We start from the raw sequence: 21,847 nt of genomic DNA, 5'->3' as shown, positions 1-21,847 counted from the left end.
AGTTCACAAACATGCCCACCCTTTAAGCCAACAATCCCACTCTTGGATATACACACACAAGAGAAATGAGTACTTCTGTTCATGAAAAGACATGTACAAGAATGTTTGTAGCACATTTATTCGTAATAATCAAAAACTGGAAAACCCCCAAATGCCCACAGGATAGATAAATATATTGTGGTGTGCTTATCCAATGGAATTTTGCCAAACATGAAAAAGAACACACTATGGATATACACAGCAAGATGGATGAGTGCTGAGCAAAAGAAGCCAGACACAAAAGGATACACAATGTATAACTTCATTTACACATATTTTCACAACCGAGAAAAGCTAACCAATGGTGACAGAGATCAGGACAATGATTACATTGTAACAGGTAGTAGAGTTTGACCAGGAAAAGGCAGGCAGGAGCCTTCTTCTGGGCTGGAAGTGTTCTATATATCGATGTGGGTGGTGGTCACATGGGTGAATATATATGTAAAAGTTCATGGAGCTGTATATGTACTTCACTGTATACATTATGCATTTTATACATTAATATAAACATTTTATATTAGCAATTGATAATTATTCCATCAATATGCTTTGGATACTATAAATAAAAATCATTTTTGAGTTTTCCAGTCTTCATATTGCCAATGAATGCTACACATTAGAAAAAAGATATGAATAATCCTTTTATATTCTTGAAAATTTATTTTCCTTACTTTAGTGACAACTGATAAAATTAATAACCCATCTGTAAAATGACAAGATTGTAAGACTGTAATAGTGTAATGCAGGAAGATTTTATTCACTTAATAACTTTCTCATCAGTTCTATTAGGAGGCAATGCAGATAGCCTTAAGCATTCTGTAGTTCTAATATCTAAGGTAGTAGATTATTCCAACTGAACTTCTTAATATGTCTTGTAATGCTGAAAATGATTTCCTGGTATAACCTTCCAAGTGACTTTAGATGGATTTTTTTTTCATATGGTTGAGCATAGGAGTAATTTGGCTGCCTGAAATGTTCATCCCAATTATTTCTTAGAAAGCTTATTTAAGTCAACTTAATTATTAAGTGAACACCTTGGAATCCTAAAGATTTCACAGACAGGAAGATGCACAGTACCATATGTGAATTGTTACATGGAGAGGTCAAAAGAGTCATTTTAAGATGACAGGACAAGTTCTTTTCATTGATTCAAACCTTGAAGAGAGGAGTGTTTGATGTTTCCAGAGCTTGTGTCACACTAGCAGTCTTCTAGCCTAAGAACTGTGAATTCTCAGAGGGATGGGACCATGGAAGAAGCCAAGGACTAAAATCTTTAGTCTTGTGTTTGAGACCCAGATACATTTATTTTTATCCTAGGAAATTTCCAGAACTTTGTTTTGCAGTTCAGTTTTTTGATGTATACTATATTCTTTCAGCAAATCTTTTTTGCCCCTTACTATGTGACCTGAGCAGGTTTTGTAAATCAGAAATGTAAACCTTTCAATCCACATACACTGATGATCTGCCTAGCTTATTAGCACCATGCTGGGTACCATGGAGGACACAGAAATGATCTGGCTTCCATGAGACTTGCAAATTGACTGGAAAAATAGTCTAATGTATATAAAACAAGAGGGCAATGCATTAAATAATGAAGTGTGAAATGAGACGGTGAGATCTAAACTTACACAAAAAAGGATGCTTCATGAAGACCAGCATGGTTTTCAGAAGCTCTGTAGAAGAAACACTAGAGCTGAAACTCAAAGGCTGGAATTGGGTGGGATGCAAGGAAGTCAAGTGAACATTCCAGGTGAGAGGAACTTGAGGGCACAGTCTGGGTATTGCATATTAATGGCAAAGTGATAAAGGGCTATGACATTAGTCCATGTTATAGAGGCTTGGGGATTTAGGTTGAAGAGAGGAACACAAGTGTTGTTCATTAATTCAGGGAGTATTTTTTATTCAAAAACATTCTTTAACTTAAAATTTTTAAAAATTTAAATATTTTTTAGCCACACTACACGGCATGTGGGATCTTAGCTCCCTGACCAGGGATCAAACCCATGGCCCCTGCATTGGAAGCACAGAGTCTTAACCACTGGACCACCAGGGAAGTTCCCAGGGAGTATTCTTTTTTAAAAAAACAGCAGGTTCTTTTTAGTTATCCATTTTATACATATTAGTGTATATATGTCAATCCCAATGTCCCAATTCATCACAAAGCACCCCCCCCTCATGTTCCCCCCTTGGTGTCCATACTTTTCTTCTTTACATCTGTGTCTCAATTTCTGCCCTGTAAACCAGTTCATCTGTACTGTTTTTCTAGGTTCCACATATATGCATTAACATACGATATTTGTTTTTCTCTTTCTGACTTACTTCACTCTGTATGACAGTCTCTAGATCCATCCACGTCTCTACAAATGACTCAGTTTCATTCCTTTTTATGGCTGAGGAATATTCCATTGTATATATGTACCACATCTTCTTTATCCATCCATCTGTTGATGGGAATTTAGGTTGCTTCCATGTCCTGGCTATTGTAAATAGTGCTGCAATGAACATTGGGGTGTATGTATCTTTTTGAATTATAGTTTTCTCTGGGTATATGCCCAGTAGTGGGATTGCTGTGTCATATGGTAGTTCTATTTTTAGTTTTTTAAGGAACTTCCATACTGTTCTCCATAGTGGCTGTATCAATATACATTCCCACCAACAGTGCAAGAAGGTTCCCTTTTCTCTACACCCTCTCCAGCATTTGTTGTTTGTAGATTTTCTGATGATGCCCATTCTAACTGGTGTGAGGTGATACCTCATTGTAGTTTTGATTTGCATTTCTCTAATAATTAGTGATGTTGAGCAGCTTTTCATGTGCCTTTTGGCATCTGTATGTCTTCTTTGGAGAAATGTCTATTTAGGTCTTCTGCCCATTTTTGGATTGGGTTGTCTGTTTCTTTAATATCGAGCTGCATGAGCTGTTTATATATTTTGGAGATTAATCCTTTGTCAGTTGATTCATTTGCAAATATTTTCTCCCATTCTGAGGGTTGTCTTTTCATCTTGTTTGTAGTTTCCTTTGCTTTGCAAAAACTTTTTAGTTTCATTAGGTCCCATTTGTTTATTTTTGTTTTTATCTCCATTACTCTACAAGGTGGATCAAAAAAGATCTTGCTCTGATTTATGTCAAAGCGTGTTCTTCCTATGTTTTCCTCTAAGAGTTTTATAGTGTCCGGTCTTACATTTAGGTCTCTAATCCATTTTGAGTTTATTTTTGTGTATGGTGTTAGAGAGTGTTCTAATTTCATTCTTTTACATGTAGCTTCCCAGTTTTCCCAGCACCACTTATTGAAGAGGCTGTCTTTTCTCCATTGTATATTCTTGCCTCCTTTAACAAAGATAAGGTGACCATAGGTGCGAGGGTTTATCTCTGGGCTGTCTATCCTGTTCCATTGATCTATATTTCTGTTTTTGTGCCAATACCATACTGTCTTGTTTACTGTAGCTTTGTAGTATACTCTGAAGTCAGGGAGCCTGATTCTTCCAGCTCCATTTTTCTTTCTGAAAATTGTTTTGGCTGTTCAGGGTGTTTTGTGATTCCACACAAATTGTGAACTTTTTTGTTCTAGTTTTGTGAAAAAGGCCATTGGTATTTTGACAGGGATTGCATTGAATCTGTAATATGTCTTGGGTGGTAGAGTCATTTTCGCAATGTTGATTCTTCCAATCCAAGAACGTGGTATATCTCCCCATCTGTTGGTATTATCTTTAATTTCTTTCAGCAGTGTCTTATAGTTTTCTGCATACAGGTCATTTGTCTCCCTAGGTAGGTTTATTCCTAGGCATTTTATTCTTTTTGTTGCAATGGTAAATGGGAATGTTTCCTTAATTTCTCTTTCAGATTTTTCATCATTAGTGTGTAGGAATGCAAGAGATTTCTGTACATTAATTTTGTACCCTGCAACTTTACCAAATTCACTGATTAGCTCTAGTAGTTTTCTGGTGGCATCTTTAGGATTCTCTATGTGTAGTATCATGTCATCTGCAAACAGTGACAGCTTTACTTCTTTTCCAATTTGGATTCCTTTCATTTCTTTTTCTTCTCTGATTGTCATGGCTAGGACTTCCAAACCTATGTTGAATAATAGTGGTGAGAGTGGACATCCTTGTCTTGTTCCTGCTCTTAGAGGAGATGCTTTCAGTTTTTCACCATTGAGAATGATGTTTGCTGTGGATTTGTCGTACATGGACTTTATTATGTTGAGGTAGGTTCCCTCTATGCCCACTTTCCGAGAGTTTTTATCATAAATGGGTGCTGAATTTTGTCAAAGGCTTTTTCTGCATCTATTGAGATGATCATATCGTTTTTCTTCTTCAATTTGTTAATATGGTGTATCACATTGATTTGTGTATATTGAAGAATCCTTACATCCCTGGGATAAATCCCACTTGATCAAGGTGTGTGATCCTTTTAATGTGTTGTTGGATTCTGTTTGCTAGTATATTGTTGAGGATTTTTGCATCTATATTCATTAGTGATATTGGTCTGTAATTTTCTTTTTTTGTAGTATCTTTGTCTGGTTGTGGTATCAGGGTGATGGTGGCCTCATAGAATGAGTTTGGGAGTGTTCCTTCGTCTGCAATTTTTGGAAGAGTTTGAGAAGGATGGGTGTTAGTTCTTCTCTAAATGCTGGATAGAATTCACCTGTGAAGCCTGGTGCTGGACTTTTGTTTGTTGGAAGATTTTTAATCACAGTTTCAATTTCATTACTTGTGATTGGTCTGTTCATATTTTCTGTTTCTTCCTGGCTCAGTCTTGGAAGGTTATACCTCCCTAAGAATTTGTCCATTTCTTCCAGGTTGTCCATTTTATTGGCATAGAATTGCTTGTAGTTGTTTCTTAGGATGCTTTGTATTTCTGCAGTGTCTGTTGTAACTTCTCCTTTTTCATTTCTAATTTTATTGATTTGAGGCCTCTCCCTCTTTTTCTTGATGAGTCTGGCTAATGGTTTATCAATTTTGTTTATCTTCTCAAAGAACCAGCTTTTAGTTTTGTTGATTTCTATTTCTGCTCTGTTCTTTATGATCTCTTTCCTTCTACTAAGTTTGGGTTTTGTTTGTTCTTTCTCTAGTTCCTTTAGGTGTAAAGTTAGGTTGTTTATTTGAGATATTTGTTGTTTCTTAAGGTAGGCTTGTATTGCTATAAACTTCCCTCTTAGAACTGCTTTTGCTGCATCCCATTGGTTTTGGATAATTGTGTTTTTGTTGCCATTTTTCTCTAGGTATGTTTTGATTTCCTCTTTGATATCTTCAGTGATCTCTTGGTTATTTAGTAACATGTTGTTTAGCCTCCACGTGTTTGTATTTTTTACATTTTTTTCCCTGTAGTTGATTTCTAATCTTAGTGCTGTCATCAGAAAAGATGCTTGACATGATTTTAATTTTCTTAAATTTACTGAGGCTTGATTTGTGACCCAAGGTGTGATCTATCCTGGAGAATGTTCCACGTGCACTTGAGGAAAAAGTGTAATCTGTTTTTTAATGGAATGTCCTATAAATATCAATTAAATCTATCTGGTCTATTGTGTAATTTAAAGCTTGTGTTTCCTTATTTTTTTATTTTTATTTTTTTGTGGTACACGGGTCTCTCACTGTTGTGGTCTCTCCCATTGCAGAGCACAGGCTCTGGATGCACAGGCTCAGCAGCCATGGTTCACAGGCCCAGCCACTCCATGGCATGTGGATCTTCCCGGACCAGGGCACGAACCTGCATCCCCTGCATTGGCAGGTGGTCTCTCAACCACTGCACCACCAGGGAAGCTTGTGTTTCCTTATTAATTTTCTGTTTGGATGATCTGTGCATTGGTGTAAGTGAGGTGTTAAAGTACACCGCAATTACTGTGTTACTATCAATTTCCTCTTTTATAGCTGTTAGCAGTTGCCTTATGTATTGAGGTGCTCCACTGTTGGGTTCATATATATTTATAATTGGTATATCTTCTTGGAGTGATCCCTTGATCATTATGTAGTGTCCTTCCTTGTCTCTTGTAACATTCATTATTTTAAAGTCTATTTTATCTGATATGAGTATTGCTACTCCTGCTTTCTTTTGTTTTCCATTTGCATGAAATATCTTTTTCCACCCCCTCACTTTCAGTCTGTATGTATCCCTATGTCTGAAGTGGGTCTCCTGTAGACAGCATATATATGGGTCTTGTTTTTGTACCCATTCAGCGAGCCTGTGTCTTTTCGTTGGAGCCTGTAATCTGTTCACATTTAAGGTAATTATCTATATGTATGTTCCTATTACCATATTTTGTTTGTTTTGTGGTACGCGGGCCTCTCACTGTTGTGGCCTCTCCCGTTGTGGAGCACAGGCTCCAGACGCGCAGGCTCAGTGGCCATGGCTCACGGGCCCAGCTGCTCCACGGCATGTGGGATCTTCCTGGACCAGGGCACAAACCTGTGTCCCCTGCATCAGCAGGTGGACTCTCAACCACTGCACCACCAGAGAAGCCCCCTATTACCATTTTGTTCATTGGTTTGGGTTTGTTTTTGTAGGTCCTTTTCTTCTCTGTGTTTCCCACTTAGAGAATTTCCTTTAGCATTTGTTGTAGAGCTGGTTTGGTGGTGCTGAATTCTCTTAGCTTTTGCTTGTCTGTAAAGCTTTTGTTTTCTCCATTGAATCTGAATGAGATCCTTGACAGGTAGAGTAATCTTAGTTGTATGTTCTTCCTTTTCATCACTTTAAAATGTCATGCCACTCCCTTCTGGCTTGTAGAGTTTCTGCTGAGAAATCAGCTGTTAACCTTATGGGAGTTCCCTTTTATGTTATTTGTCATTTTTCCCTTGCTGCTTTCAATAATTTTTCTGTGTCTTTAATTTTTTCCAATTTGATTACTATGTGTCTCAGTGTGTTTCTCCCTTGGTTTATCCTGTATGGGACTCTCTTCACTCCCTGGACTTGGGTGGCTATTTCTTTACCCATGTTAGGGAAGTTTTTGGCTATAATCTCTTCAAAGATTTCCTCGGGTCCTTTCTCTCTCTCTTCTCCTTCTGGAACCCATATAATGCAAATGTTGTTGCATTTAATGTTGTCCCAGAGGTCTCTTAGGCTGTCTTCATTTCTTTTCATTCTTTTTTCATTTATTCTGTTCTGCAGCAGTGAATTCCATCATTCTGTCTTCCAGGTCACTTATCCATTCTTCTGCCTCAGTTATTCTGCTATTGATTCCTTCTAGTGTAGTTTTCATTTCAGTTATTGTATTGTTCATCTCTGTTTGTTTTTTTTTATTTATTTTTTAATTTTTTTAATTTTTAATTTTTTTTAAACATCTTTATTGGAGTACAATTGCTCTACAATGGTATGCCAGTTTCAGCTTCACAACAAAATGAATCAGCCATATATACACACACATCCCCACATCTCCTCCTGCCTGCGTTTCCCTCCCTCCCACCCTCCCCATCCCACCCCTCCAGGCGGTCACAAAGCACCGAGCCGATCCCCCTGCGCCACGCGGCTTCTTCCCACCAGCTATCTGTTTGTTCTTTAATTCTTCTCGGTCATTGTCAAACATTTCTTGCATCTTCTCGATCTTTGCCTCCATTCTTTTTCCGAGGTCCTGGATCATCTTCACTATCATTATTCTGAATTTTTTTTCTGGAAGGTTGCCTATCTCCACTTCATTTAGTTGTTTTTCTGGGGTTTTACCTTGTTCCTGCATCTGGTACATAGCCTTCTGCCTTTTCATCGTGTCTCTCTTTCTGTGAATGTGGTTTTTGTTCTACAGGCTGCAGGATTGTAGTTCTTCTTGCTTCTGCTCTCTGCCTCTGGTGGATGAGGCTATCTTAGAGGCTTCAGCAAGTTTCCTGAGGGAGGGACTGGTGGTGGGTAGAGCTGGCTGTTGCTCTGGTGGACAGAGCTCAGTAAAACTTTACTGAGAAGCGGATGCTTCTCTGCTGATGGGTGGGGCTGGGTTCCCTCCCTGTTAGTTGTTTGGCCTGAGGTGACCCAACACTGGAGCCTTCCTGGGCTCTTTGGTGGGGCTAATGGCAGACTCTGGGAGGGTTCACGCCAAGGAGTACTTCCCAGAACTTCTGCCACCATTGTCCTTGTTTTCACAGTGAGACACAGCCACCTCCTGCCTCTGCAGGAGGCCCTCCAACACTAGCAGGTAGGTCTGTTCAGTCTCCTATGGGGTCACTGCCCCTTCCCCTGGGTCCCAATGTGCACACTACTTTGTTTGTGCCCTCCAAGAGTGGAGTCTCTCTTTCCCCCAATCCTGTTGAAGTCCTGCAATCAAATCCCACTAGGCTTCAAATTCTGATTCTCTAGGAATTCTTCCTCCCATTGCAGAGTTCCCAGGTTGGGAAGCCTGACGTGGGCCTCAGAACCTTCACTCCAGTGGGTGGATTTCTGTGGTATAAGTGTTCTCCAGTTTGTGAGTCACCCACCCAGCAGTTATGGGATTTGATTTTATTATGATTGTGCCCCTCCTACCATCTCACTGTGGCTTCTCCTTTGTCTTTGGATGAGGCATATCTTTTTTGGTGAGTTCCAGTGTCTTCCTGTCAATGACTGTTCAGTACTTAGTTGTGATTTCAGTGCTCTCTCAAGAGGGAGTGAGAGCACATCCTTCTACTCCACCATCTTGAACTGCAGCTCCCTGGGAGTATTTTTAAAATCAACTATTGTGTGCCATGCACAGATCCAAACAATGAAAACAATCAATGGTAGCTAAATATTGTATTCTTGGAGCTTACTGCCTAATTAGGGAGAATTATGTCTGTGAAATATCTACTTGTATATTTGCAAAATTGTAAATATGCTGAAAGCGTTGAAGGCAAGGCCTGTGGTTCTAAGAGGTAACAGACAGATTTAACTTAGGGAAGGCTTTCCTGAGAAAATGATGCTTATGCTGAGAGCCAAAATAAAGGGTCAGAGTGAGTAAATGATGGAGTGGGAAGAACATTATAGGCAGAGGAAAGAGCATGTGCAGACTTGGGAGGAAGCAGCATGGTAGATGGGCACTGTAGTCAGTGTGGAGACAGCAAAGGGCAAGAGTGGTATGAGGTGAGGGTGGAGAGAGAGGCAGGGCTTGGACCAAACAGGACTGTGAACACCATTGGCGGGGATTTTGGCATTTTATACTAAGAGCCCCCTGGACAATGTTCTGTGGTGTGTGTGTGTGTGTGTGTGTGTGTGTGTGTGTGTGTGTGAGACATGATCAGATTTCTGTTTTGAAGAGATCACTCTGGAAGCAATATATGTAACAATTTGGATGGGGCTGGGACTTCAGGGTGAACATAGGCAGATCATGAGGAGGCTCCTGCAAATAACGGAGGCCTAGGCAGTGGGACTTGGAGTTAGATGGTGAGGCATGAAACTGGACATAAGTGTTTAGGAACACTGGAAAAAGTCTGGCAAAATGAATTGGAGAACAAGTAGATCAGCAAGAAGTGTGACACTAGTGCAAGAGAGGGGTGCTAAGAGCTTGGACTAGGTGGAAACCAAAATGAAGGAATAGCTATGGAAGACCAAATATTCCCACTTAATAACAATGATAGCACTTATGCCATTGATTGAGTACTTACTACATTCTAGATACATTTGACATTCTATTTTGTTCTTACAACTACTTTGTAAGGTAGGCATTACCCCCATTTTACAGATGAGGAATCTGAGAAGTAAAGTAATTTGCTCAAGGAGCATAGCTAGTAAGTGGTAGAACCCAGGGCTATAACATCAAAGGCCAACCAAAACCACCTACACTATGAATATTCCCCAGGTGTTAATGACTTAGGAGATGCAAGAGATAAAGTGGAACAGTTGAAAGTGACCACAAGGTTTAAGACTGAGCAGAATGATAATGGATGCTTCCAATGATATTCGATGTGGACAAAGGAAGGAAGCAGGTGGTGAGTTCAATTCTGGACATACCAGATGACAAAGTAAATGTTCACCCAGTAGGTGGAAATATGTGTGATACAACAGAATCTTTCAAAGCAGTGGCCTCTCAGGCTGGCTGAAGCTGTGAGGTGGCTCAGCAGTCCCAGACCGGCACTGTGGGGCCCTCTCTTGGCTCATGAGCTAAGAGGTGTACCTCCCATCTTTGGCATGTATGTTCTGTTTGGAAGAATGTGTAAGAAAATTCCTTCTGAACTGACATAAAAGGGCTCTTCTGGGGACTCCAATCGAGATGGTGGAATAGGAAGCGGATCTCACCTCCTCCCACAAATACGTCAAAAATACATCTATATGTAGAACAACTCTCACAGAATACCTACTGAATGCTGACAGAAGGTCTCAGACAGCCAAAATTGCAAGAGAGATCACCACATAACCAAGTAGGACAAAAGAAAAAAAATAAAGGAAGTGAGACAGGACTGGCACCCCTGGGAGGGAGCTGTGAAAGAGGAAAGGTTCCCTCACCCTGGGAAACCCCTTCACCAGTGGGGAGATCACTCAGGACAGAAAGGGAGATCCAGAAGCTCAGAAGAGAGAGTATCAGCTGGCTTGAGACAGGCAGAACAGCAAGAGACCAGCACAGAGGGTCTGCACCTCCTCCCTGCACTCCCTAGCCTGAGACGTGCATCTGCTGCTGTGGGCAGGGGCTGGGTGCTGAATCTCGGGATTCGGAACACAGACACAGGGAGAGGACTGGGGCTGGATGTGCAGGGACAGCCTAAAGGGGCAGGACCATGCTTTGGGCCACAACCAGGGGTATGTGGAGGAAGGAGACCAGGTCTGCCATAGAAGTGAAGTGTTAACAGGTGCAGGAAGGGAGGGACAGGGACCATCATAGCAGCCTCTTTCTCAGCATGATCACAGCTGGTTCAGTGCCACCTCTATGACTTCTGGGAGCACACAAGCACCAACAGACTGCCCACATTCAGAGGTGAGGCTGAAATCAGAGTTCATCCCCAGGAGTTGTGCAACTTAGGAAGCAGGGCTGAAATCTGAGCCCTCTCCCTGTGGCTGTGCCATCTGCAGATTTATGCCACTGCCACCAGCTTTGTATACTCAGTGCCTGCAGGACATCCAAGTGGACAACGGGTGCTCCCGTGGCTGGGGCAAGTCCAGCATTAGCAGCTGTCGGCTTTGCAGGTACATGCACAAGGAGGCAGGGCCAGAGTCTGGGCTGCTTCCATATCTCCTACAGTGGGTTCAAGTGCATGACTACTGTGGTCTTGGTACCTGACTTCAGTGGATTGGTGCCTATGGATCTGCACTGGTGACTTTGTGAACACAGTGCCTGAGGGACACTGGGACCAATTGCATTCCCACAGTTAAGGCAGGGCCAAGGGCAGTGCCAGCAACAGTATACTTTGTGAGCTCACACAACAGGTGACAGGCAACACCACTGAGCACACTCCTGGGTGGACAGCTCCTGCTGAAGAATACTCAGTGGCTCCTCTCCTAGTGTGAGGGCTTCAATCTTGCCTACCTCATGCTGCAGTCAGAAACGGATATGGGGGCTTCTACTCCAAACACTAGAAAGTAGACCCTGTCCCTGACAGGATTGTGACAACCACAGAGCAAAGAGGAGGGTCCACTCATATCTAGTGCAGACTCTGGTCATCAAAACACCAGTCACACCCACTATCAAAGGGATAACAGCCAGTACACACTGGGGAAAGACCCAGCAGGCATCCATACTAAAAGCAGCACTTGTACCAAAAATATTAAACCCACGCAGGCTACACAGGAACTCTCCCACATAAAAACAGCTCTCCAAGACCACAGTAGATAACTCTTTCTCCTAAACTCATAGAGTCAGAGAAATACAAGTAAAATGAAGAAACAGAGAAATCACTCCCAATTAAAAGATCAAGAGAATTCACCTGAAAGTACAAACAATGAAACAGACTTCTTCAGTCTAATAGACTCTGAGTTCAAAATGGAGGTAATAAAAATATTGAAGGGATTAAGAAAGTCTATCAATAGAAATGCAGATTACTATAAAAAGGAACCAGAAACTATAAAGAGGAACCAAGAAAAAATATAAAACTCATTTGCTGAGATGAAAACTGAGCTAAAGGCAATAAATTGAAAATTGAATAACACAGAAGAACAAATAAGTGATCTGGAAGATAGAATAATGGAAATCACCAAATCTGAAAGCAGAAAGAAAGACAAATGAAAACAAAATGAAAGCAATATACAAGACCTATGGGATAATATGAAGCATGCCAATCTACACATAATAGGGATCCCAGAAGGAGAGGAAAGAAAAAAGGGGATAGAAAATATATTTGAAGAATCATGGCTGAAAACTTCCCAAACCTAAAGAAGGAAATGGACATCCAGGTATAGGAAGTGCAGAGGATCCCAAACAAGATGAACCCAAACAGACCTACACCAAGACATATTATAACTAAAATGGCAAAAGTTAAATAGAGGATTTTAAAGGCACCAAGAGAAAAACAAAGAATTCATTACAAGGGAACCCCCATAAGGCTATCAGCTGATTTCTCTACAGATGTTGCAGGCTAGGAGTGGCAAGATATATTCAAAGTCTTGAAAAGGAAATACCTGCAACCTAGTATACTCTACCCAGACAGATTATCATTTAGAATAAAAGGAGGGATAAAGAATTTCTCAGACAAGCAAAAACTTAGAGAATACAGTGATACTAAACCTATCCTAAAAGAAATATTGAAAATTCTTCTCTAAATACAAAAGAAGCAAGAATCAATAGGAAAGAGAAAAATCACAATTGGAAAGTAAATCATTTAAATAAGCCAGTACACAGATTTTTTAAAACATCAAAAAATTTTTGTGTTAGCATATGGTATTTGTTTTTCTCTTTCTGACTTACTTCACTCTGTATGACAGATTCTAGGTCCATCCACCTCACTACAAATAACTCAATTTCGTTTCTTTTTATGGCTGAGTAATATTCCGTTGTATATATGTGCCACATCTTCTTTATCCATTCATCTGTCGATGGACACTTAGGTTGCTTCCATGTCCTGGCTATTGTAAATAGAGCTGCAATGAACATTTTGGTACAAGACTCTTTTTTGTTAACACATATATATGGAATCTAAAAAAAAAAAAATGTCATGAAGAACCTAGGGACAAGATGGGAATAAAGATGCAGACCTACTAGAGAATGGACCTGAGGATATGGGGAAGGGGAAGGGTAAGCTGGGAAAAAGTGAGAGAGGGGCATGGACATATATACACTACCAAACGTAAAATAGATAGCTAGTGGAAAGCAGCCACATAACACAGGGAGATCAGCTCGGTGCTTTGTGACCACCTAGAGGGGTGGGATAGGGAGGGTGGGAGGGAGGGAGGCGCAAGAGGGAAGAGATATGGGGACATATGTATATGTATAACTGATTCACTTTGTTATAAAACAGAAACTAACACACCATTGTAAAGCAATTATACTCCAATAAAGATGTTAAAAATTTTTTTGTGTGTGTGAAAGCGATGATAACTACAATGAACAGCAAAAGGATAAACATGAAGGTGTAAAAGAGGATAACAAAATCATAAAATGTGGAGGGGGAGAATAAGAAAAATGTAAATTTTTTAAAGAATGTGTTTGAGTCTTTACCAGTCTAAAGCAAGTAGATATAGGAATGGGTTAGCATACTTGAAAAACAGGGTGACCACAAATGAAAAACATACAATAGATTCACCAAAAACCAGTAAGAAAGGAACTCAAGCAAATACAAAAGAAAACCATCAAACTACAAAAAAAAAAGAAAGAAAGAAAAGAAAAGGAACAAAGAAGAAATACAAAATCACCTGGAAAACAAGGTGTAAAATGGAAATAAATGCATATCTATCAATAATTACCTTAAATGTCAATTGCCTAAATGCTGCAATCAAAAGACATGGAGTGGCAGATTTGATTAAAAAAACACAAGAGCCTACAAGAGACCCACTTTAGGGCAAAGGACACACATAGATTGAAAATGAGGGGATGGTAAAAGATATTTCATGCAAATGGAAATGACAAGAAAGTGGGGGTAGCAATACTCATATCAGACAAAATAGACTTTAAAGCAAAGGCCATAAAGAAAGATAAAGAAACATTCTCTAGGATTGACCACATACTAGGTCACAAAACAAGACTCAACAAATTTAAGAGGATAGAAATTATTTCAAGCATCTTTTCTGACCACAATGGCATGGAACTAGAAATCAAGCACAAAAAGAGAAATGAGAAAAAATGATTACATGTAGAATAAACAAGATGCTACTAAAAAACCAAAGGGTCAAAGATCAAATCAAAGAAGAAATTTAAAAATACCTTGAGACAAATGACAATGAAAACACAACCATACAAAATCTATGGGATACAGCAAAAGCAGTCCTTAGAGGGAAGTTCATAGCCATATAGGCCTTCCTCAAAAAACAAGAAAAATCTCAAATAAACAACCTAACCTACTACCTAAAAGAATTAGAAAAAGAAGAACAAACAAAACCTAAAGTTAGCAGAAGGAAGGAAATAATAATGATCAGAGAGGGAATAAATAGAGACTTAAAAAGAGTAGAAAAATACAGTAAAATAGCTGATTATTTAAAAGGGTAAACAAAATCAACAAACCTCTGGCCAGGCCCACCAAGAAGAAAAGAGAGAGGACCAAAATAAAGTAAGAAATGAAAGTGAGAAATAACAACCGATACCACAGAAATAGAAAAAAAATAAGAGAATACTATGAACAACTATATGTCAACAAATTGGACAACCTAGAAGAAATGGACAAGTTTCTAGAAACATACAGCCCACCAAAACTGAATGAAAAAGAAATAGATAATGAGACCAATCACTAGAGGTGAAATAGAAAATGTAAAAAACACACAAAAAAACACACCAACTCCCTGCAAACAAAAGTTCAGGCTTCACTGAGGAATTCTACTGAACATACAAAGAAGTTATACTGATCCTTTTCAAACTCTTCCAAAAGACTGAAGAGGAGGGAACATTCCCAAAGTCATTCTTTGAAGCCACCATCACCCTGATACCAAAACCAGATAAAGAAACTACTGAAAAAGAAAATTACAGGCCAATATCTTTGAAGAATATAGATGCAAAAATTCTTAACAAAATATTGGCAAACTGAATCCAACAACACATAAAAAAGTTCATACACCATGACTAAGTGGGTTTCATCCCAGGGTCATAAGGATGGCTCAACACATGCAAATCAATCAGTGTGATACACCACATCAACAAAAGAAAAGACAAAAACCACATGGTCATCTCAATAGATGCAGAGAAAGCATTTGATAAAACTCAACATTCATTCATGATGTTGAATGATGTTGAAAACTCTCACCAAAGTGGGTATAGAGTGACCGTATCTCAACATCATAATAGCTATTTATGACAAATCCACAGCGAATATAATACTCTGATGAAAAGCTGAAAGCCTTCCTGTTAAAATCTCTCATCATTTCTCTTCAACACAGTATTGGAAGTTCGAGTCACAGCAGTCAGACAAGAAAAAGAAATAAAACGTATCCAGATTGGAAGGGGAGAGGTAAAATTGTCATTATATTCAGATGATATGATGCTGTTTATATAAAACCCTAAAGACTCCACACAAAATCTTCTAGAACTGGTAAATGAATTCAGCAAGGTAGCAGGATACAAGATTAACATACAGAAATCTGTTACATTTCTTTACACTAACAATGAAATATCAGAAAGGGAAAGTAAAAAAAAAAAATCCCTTTTAAAATCTCAACAACAAAAAAACTAGGAATAAACCTGACCAAGGAGGTGAGAGGTTTGTACACTGAGAACTATAAAACATTAATAAAGGAAACTGAAAGTGATTCAAAGAAATGGAAAAATATCCCATGCTCTTGGATTGGAAGAATTAATATCGTTAAAATGGCCATACCCAAAACAATCTACAGATTTAATGCAATCCCTATCGAATTACCCATGACATTTTTCACAGAACTAGAACAAATAATCCTAAAATTTATATGGAATCATAAAAGACCCAGAATTGCCAAAGCAATCCCGAGGAAAAAGAACAAAGTAGGAGACATAACCCTTCCAGACTTCAGACAATACTACAAGCCTACAGCAATCAAAACAGCACAGTACTGGCACAAAAACAGACATATGGATCAATGGAACAAAATATAGAGCCCAGAAATAAACCCACATACCTACAGTCAATTAATCTTCAACAAAGGAAGTAAGAATATAAAATGGAAAAAAGACAGTCTTAGGCAAGTGGTGTTGGGAAACCTGGACAGCCACATGTAAATCAATGAAGTTAGAACACACCCTCACACCATACACAAAAACAAACTCAAAATGGTTTAAAGACTTAAATATAAGACATGACACCGTAAAACTCCTAGAAGAGAACATAGGCAAAACATTCTCTGACATAAATCATACCAACGTTTTCCTAGGTCAGTCTCTTAAGACGATAGAAATAAAAGTAAAAATAAACAAATAGGGCCTAATTAAACATATAAGCTTTTGCACAGCAAAGGAAACCATAAACAACCTACGGACTGACAACCTATGGACTGGGAGAAAATATTTGCAAACAATGCTACCGACAAGGGATTAATTTCCAAAATATATAAATAGCTCATAAAACTCAGTAACAAAAAAACCCAATCAAAAAATGGCAGAAGACCTAAATTGACATTTCTCCAAAGAAGATATACAGATGGCCATGAGGCATATGAAAAGATGCTCAACATCACGACTTATTAGAGAAATGCAAATCAAAACTACAATGAGGTACCACCTCACATGGGTCAGAATGGCCATCATCAAAAAATCTACAAACAATAAATGCTGGAGAGGGTGTGGAGAAAGGGGAACCCTCCTACACTGTTGGTGGGAAATGTAAATTGGTGCAGCCACTATGGAAAACAGTATGGAGGTTCCTCAAAAAACTAAAAATAGAGTTGTCATATGATCCAGCAACCCCTCCCCTGGGCATACATCCAGAGAAAACTATAATTTGAAAAGATACATGTACCCCAATATTTATAGCAGCACTATTTACAATAGCCAAGACATGGAAGCAACCTAAGTGTGCATCAACAGATGAATGGATAAAGAACACGTGGTGTATATATACAATGGAATACTATTCAGCTATAAAATAAGAATGAAATAATGCCATTTGAAGCAACATGGATGGACCTAGAGATTTTCATTTAAGTGAACTAATTCAGAAAGACAAATCCATATGATATCACTTATATGTGGAATCAAAAATATGATATAAACAGATTCACACACACAGAGAACAGATTTGTGGTTGCCAAGGAGGAGAGGGGAGGGGAGGGATGGATTGGGAGTCTGGAATTAGCAGATGCAAACATTCTATACATATAGAATGGAGGAACAACAAGATCCTACTCTAGAGGATAGAGGACTGTATTCAGTATCCTATCATAAACCATAATGGAAAAGAATATGAGAAAAGAATATATATATATTCTTTATACATATATATGTATAAATGAATCACTTTGCTGTACACCAGAAACTAACAAAACATTGTAAATCAACTATACTTCAATAAAAAATAAATTTTTAAAAAAGGGCTCTTCTGCTCTGAATAAACATCTACAGTTCTAAGGAGCAAATAATTGTATGCACTTTTGAACTAAACAAGTCAAGTAAATATTAGAGAAAATATTATATCACTATATACTACCTCTCTCCCCAAAAAACCACTAATTTTGAGCAAATACTGAACAATTTTATCACTTTATTTGTCAATTGAGTATATAGTACTTTTTAGGCAAAAACTAAATAGAGAAAATAAAATTTGTAGGAGAAACTACAAATTTAATCCTCATTAAATTCCCCAAATTTTATCTTCTTTTCCATATCATAAAATAAGGCTATTTTTGCTGTAGAACAACTACATAAATGATTTGGAACCTAATCAACTGAGATAGAACTCTGAAGGAAATTAAGCCAAAATAAATGAAATTAGGTGTCAGAAATGAGAAATGTTTCAACATGTTTTATCACACTTCACTCATCAGTCCTCTGATCTTTTTTTTCTTTAGATTGTTCTTGCCCTCTTTGACTGAATTACATAACATGCTAAGACATAAAATATTGCCTTATTTTTCATTTTTTCTAACCTACAGCTCCTTTCTATTAGTTTTTATTAGACTTTATAGGTCACTTTGTTAACAGAAATATTTACACTCACTATTTTCTTATGCTTAAATCTTAGAGGCTGATCAGATGCAGATTCAAGTGTTTAGCATGCACATTTCACAGATGTGCTGTGCACATCCATCAGGAGGCATGTACTGTCCGCTTGTTCCTCTTTGTGTGATGTCAGCAGCCAGTAGTGATCATGTCAGATCCATTATTTCATTCAGGGGCTGCAAAATGACAATATTTTTTATTCCTTCAGTACTTATTAGCTGAAGTATTTCTTTAATGAGAAACTTCCCCTCATCAATTTAGTTACCCTAAGATAGAATTCATAAGAGAAAGGCAGAATAAATGTTTGATTCTTTCCTTTTGTAAACAATTTTCAAAATAATGAAATCTTCCAAAGGGTAACCAATGAGAGATTTTTTCTCTTTCTTTTTTTACTATTGTGAACTCTCGGATTTAAACATTAGTTAATGCTTTCAATCAATTTTGGTTATTATTCTTATTGATGCTTTAATTATCCAATAGATAGTCTGTGAGAGTCTCTTTGTTGGTTCCTGAGTCCTTTTGACACGCTCTCAGTAGTCCTTGACAGCATCCTCGCCATGTATTCTGTTATGTCAAGATATTCCAGCCTAGTCTCGTTCAGTTCCTGCTCAAGAGCTGTAATGGGCTATACTTCCAAAGCCATGGGTGCAAAGGGAGCTCACTGCTGCTTGCTTCGTTTCTATATCATTTTAGTGAAATTTAGGAAATATGTGTCTTTTTTAAAGATAAGATCTATCATGAATTCGTACTGATTCATATTGATACTTCTAATTTGAATTATTATTTTCTACTTTGTTTCTGTTTCTTCTTTCTCCCATGCTGAAAACCCTAGTTCTCAAAGACACCTATACAATTGCAAAGATGCTTTTCTTTGTTCACCCTGCAATTCTAGCCAAGGTTGAGCAGCCTGGACTGAAGACACCTCAGGTGAGTCATAAATAAAGAGGCTCACTTCTTGGAAATGGGCTCTTCCATGTTTTGACCCTTCTGTCCATCCTGCTGTGCCTCAGGCCACTCATAAGTAAGTTGCAATCATCCCATAATGACTCCTTCAAACTGCAGACATGGAGTCCCCAGATTTTAGGAGAAGCTTCAGAGGGGAGGGTGGAAATCACATGCACTTTATATGCTGTCACCACTTCTTCCACGGCCCTAGTGTGGGGTGACCATGTCATTCAAAGGCTAACGGGCTACTCCTCTATGATTGTACAGGGGATGAAAAAGCCATTTCTGAAAAAAATTGTCACTAACAAAAAATTACACCAGAAAGGGGAAAAACAGGTCACAAACTTTTCTCATTTAGGTTTAGACTGGGAACAGTAGGGCTTCTTTTTGTTCATGGAGAAATATATAAATATATTTATCAATATTTATATATCAATAAAGAATAGAACCAATATAGGATATGTTATATAGAATATGTCTATCAATCTAGAATTTATTCTATATTCAACAATTATTCATTAAGCATCTACCAGGCATGGTGTACAACTCTGGGGAATCAAAGATGAACAAGATAAACTCACTACCCTTAAGTAAACAGACATGTGAACTAAATATCTTTTGAATAAAAAGCTATTTAAAACACAAAGATATGAGTGAAAAAGTGATTGAAGCATAGAGGGGGAGATTAATTCTGCACAAGGAAAATTAAGAAAAGTGTTAATGGAGGAGCTGGTTAATATCCCAGGCTTCCAATTTCTTTAGCTCATAGGAGGCGAGGCCTGCCCCCGATTATAGGGTACACTTCATAAGCATAAGAACCACCACAGGCTTATAATATCAGATGAGGAGACCATAGCATTCTTCATAGGATAATTTAATCTGCGTCTTAACCCAGTTGAAAGGAGGATGAATCTATGGCCCCTTCGGTCCCCATATGCCCCAGACTAAGAACAGAGATGAGATGCTCCTGTGAGAGATGCCACCACAGCAGAGGAAGAACACAAGGTTGGGAATGGGTGGCACAGCTAAACAAAAGGAGGAAAAGAAAGACACCAAGGAAGGAGGCCAAACTGAAAACCTAAGTCACAAAAGAGATGATGATTTGCGCTAAGGACAGGCACTGCTGGAAACACGGAGCAGGGACAGGTCGCAGCCCCCTTCACGTCTCAGTTTGCAGCAGGCTCCTTCCTCTCATAAAGCTAGGATTTCTGTTAAAATAAATGTGTGTACAAACTGGATTATTCTGAATATCATTTTAATAAGAATATAAAACTTATCAATATGTAGCGTTTTCATGGGAGACTTGAGCTTCTGTCTTTAAAATCTATTTATTGGTATTCATGATGCAATATGTGAATATCCTACAATAAATATCTGAAGTCTCTTCCACTTCTGTTTTGATCTCCCCTAGCTTTGTTTCACGGCCTTATTTGCCAAGACAACCCATAAAATCTCTAATCTCAGATGAGGTAGGGTTTATGTTTTGTTTACCTGCAGCTATGCGTTTTTTTCCCCATCTCCTGTTTGTGTATGTGCAGACACCACTGATGTAAGGCAAAAAAGCAAAAACATACTGTTTGCATTTCTTATCAAAGAACGTATATGACCGTTAGCATAACTGATGCTACCTTGGGCCCATACAGCTCCTCCTGTCCTCCCGCTGACCCTATCCAGGACTGTACCACACAATAAATCACCTCTCTGTCATTAGGAGCTTTGTAGTTAAGAGACATTGTTTAATAATCATTAGGACCAGGTGGCCTCCATGCTCTGTTAGTCCCTAAACAATGATGAAGACCTTTGCTGACGTATTCCCAGCGCCCAGTTACCCATTCATAAAACTTGACTTAGGAAGGCACGTCCTATTTCCGAGCGGCCCCCCAACTCCTTGGTTAACTATAAAACTGTCCCAATGTCCCCTCTCAGAGGTGTGGAGTGCAGCTGTGAATGCTTCTGGGTCATTGTCCACCAGATCCAGATCCCACCCTGTAACTTATCCTGTAATAAACTGGTCCATTGATTACATGGAGCTGCCTGCCTCGATTTTCTGTCTCAAGATACCTTCTCAGTTCAGTGGGCACTTTTGGTTCCCTCTGTCTTCCAACATTGCCCAAATTATGAGTTAATTTATACTACAGATTGGATACAGTAAAAGAAAAAGAAACCTTAAAGAAAAAGTTCATTGGCAGCATGCTTGTGCCAAAGTTTAAGTATATGCTGAAGCTTTTAAAAAATACACAAAATTGGAGTGGGATCAAGCATCTTTACACAACTGGGCCCAAGCTGTTTGGGTCTTGTGTCTTTCTGGGACAGGAGAATGGGAGCCTGTGACCACCTCAAAATGGCTACTGACCAGGTCAAACGGATTTCCTATTGCCAAGTTGTGTTAACCAGAAATAAACAATTTTCTTTCTGTCTGGTTGATTTAATCTTTTTGTGATTTAGTTTCCTTATGTAAGAATAGAACTATTTACCAGCACCCAAAGTCTAGGAGACCATAGAATGTTGAAGATGAAAAGAACCTTAGAAATTGTTCGTTCCACCCTCATAGGTGATAAAAATCATGGCCTCAGATGGTTAACTGACTTTTTCAGAGTTGCAAATCTCAATTTAGGGGCTCATTGAAGAATATTCTAACAAACGTTGGAATAGAATTCTCTAAAAAGGACATATATATTTATTTAAATTAAATATATTTAATAACATTTCTTCTTAGGAAAACATGCAATAATACTGAAAGA

General features: G+C 38.6%; 1 protein-coding gene across 2 annotated transcripts in view; it reads right to left on the bottom strand.

The window, feature by feature from the left end:
• Positions 1 to 21,847, bottom strand: part of NEK10 (NIMA related kinase 10) — a 313,705-nt gene that overhangs the window by 8,879 nt on the left and 282,979 nt on the right. The gene's annotated exons all lie outside the window — the stretch shown is intronic.

The sequence above is a fragment of the Globicephala melas genome, chromosome 11 (genome assembly GCF_963455315.2).
Source record: "Globicephala melas chromosome 11, mGloMel1.2, whole genome shotgun sequence".
Lineage (NCBI taxonomy): Eukaryota > Metazoa > Chordata > Mammalia > Artiodactyla > Delphinidae > Globicephala > Globicephala melas.
The sequence above is the reverse complement of the archived record's forward strand: the minus strand, read 5'-3'. Positions and strand labels throughout refer to the sequence as shown.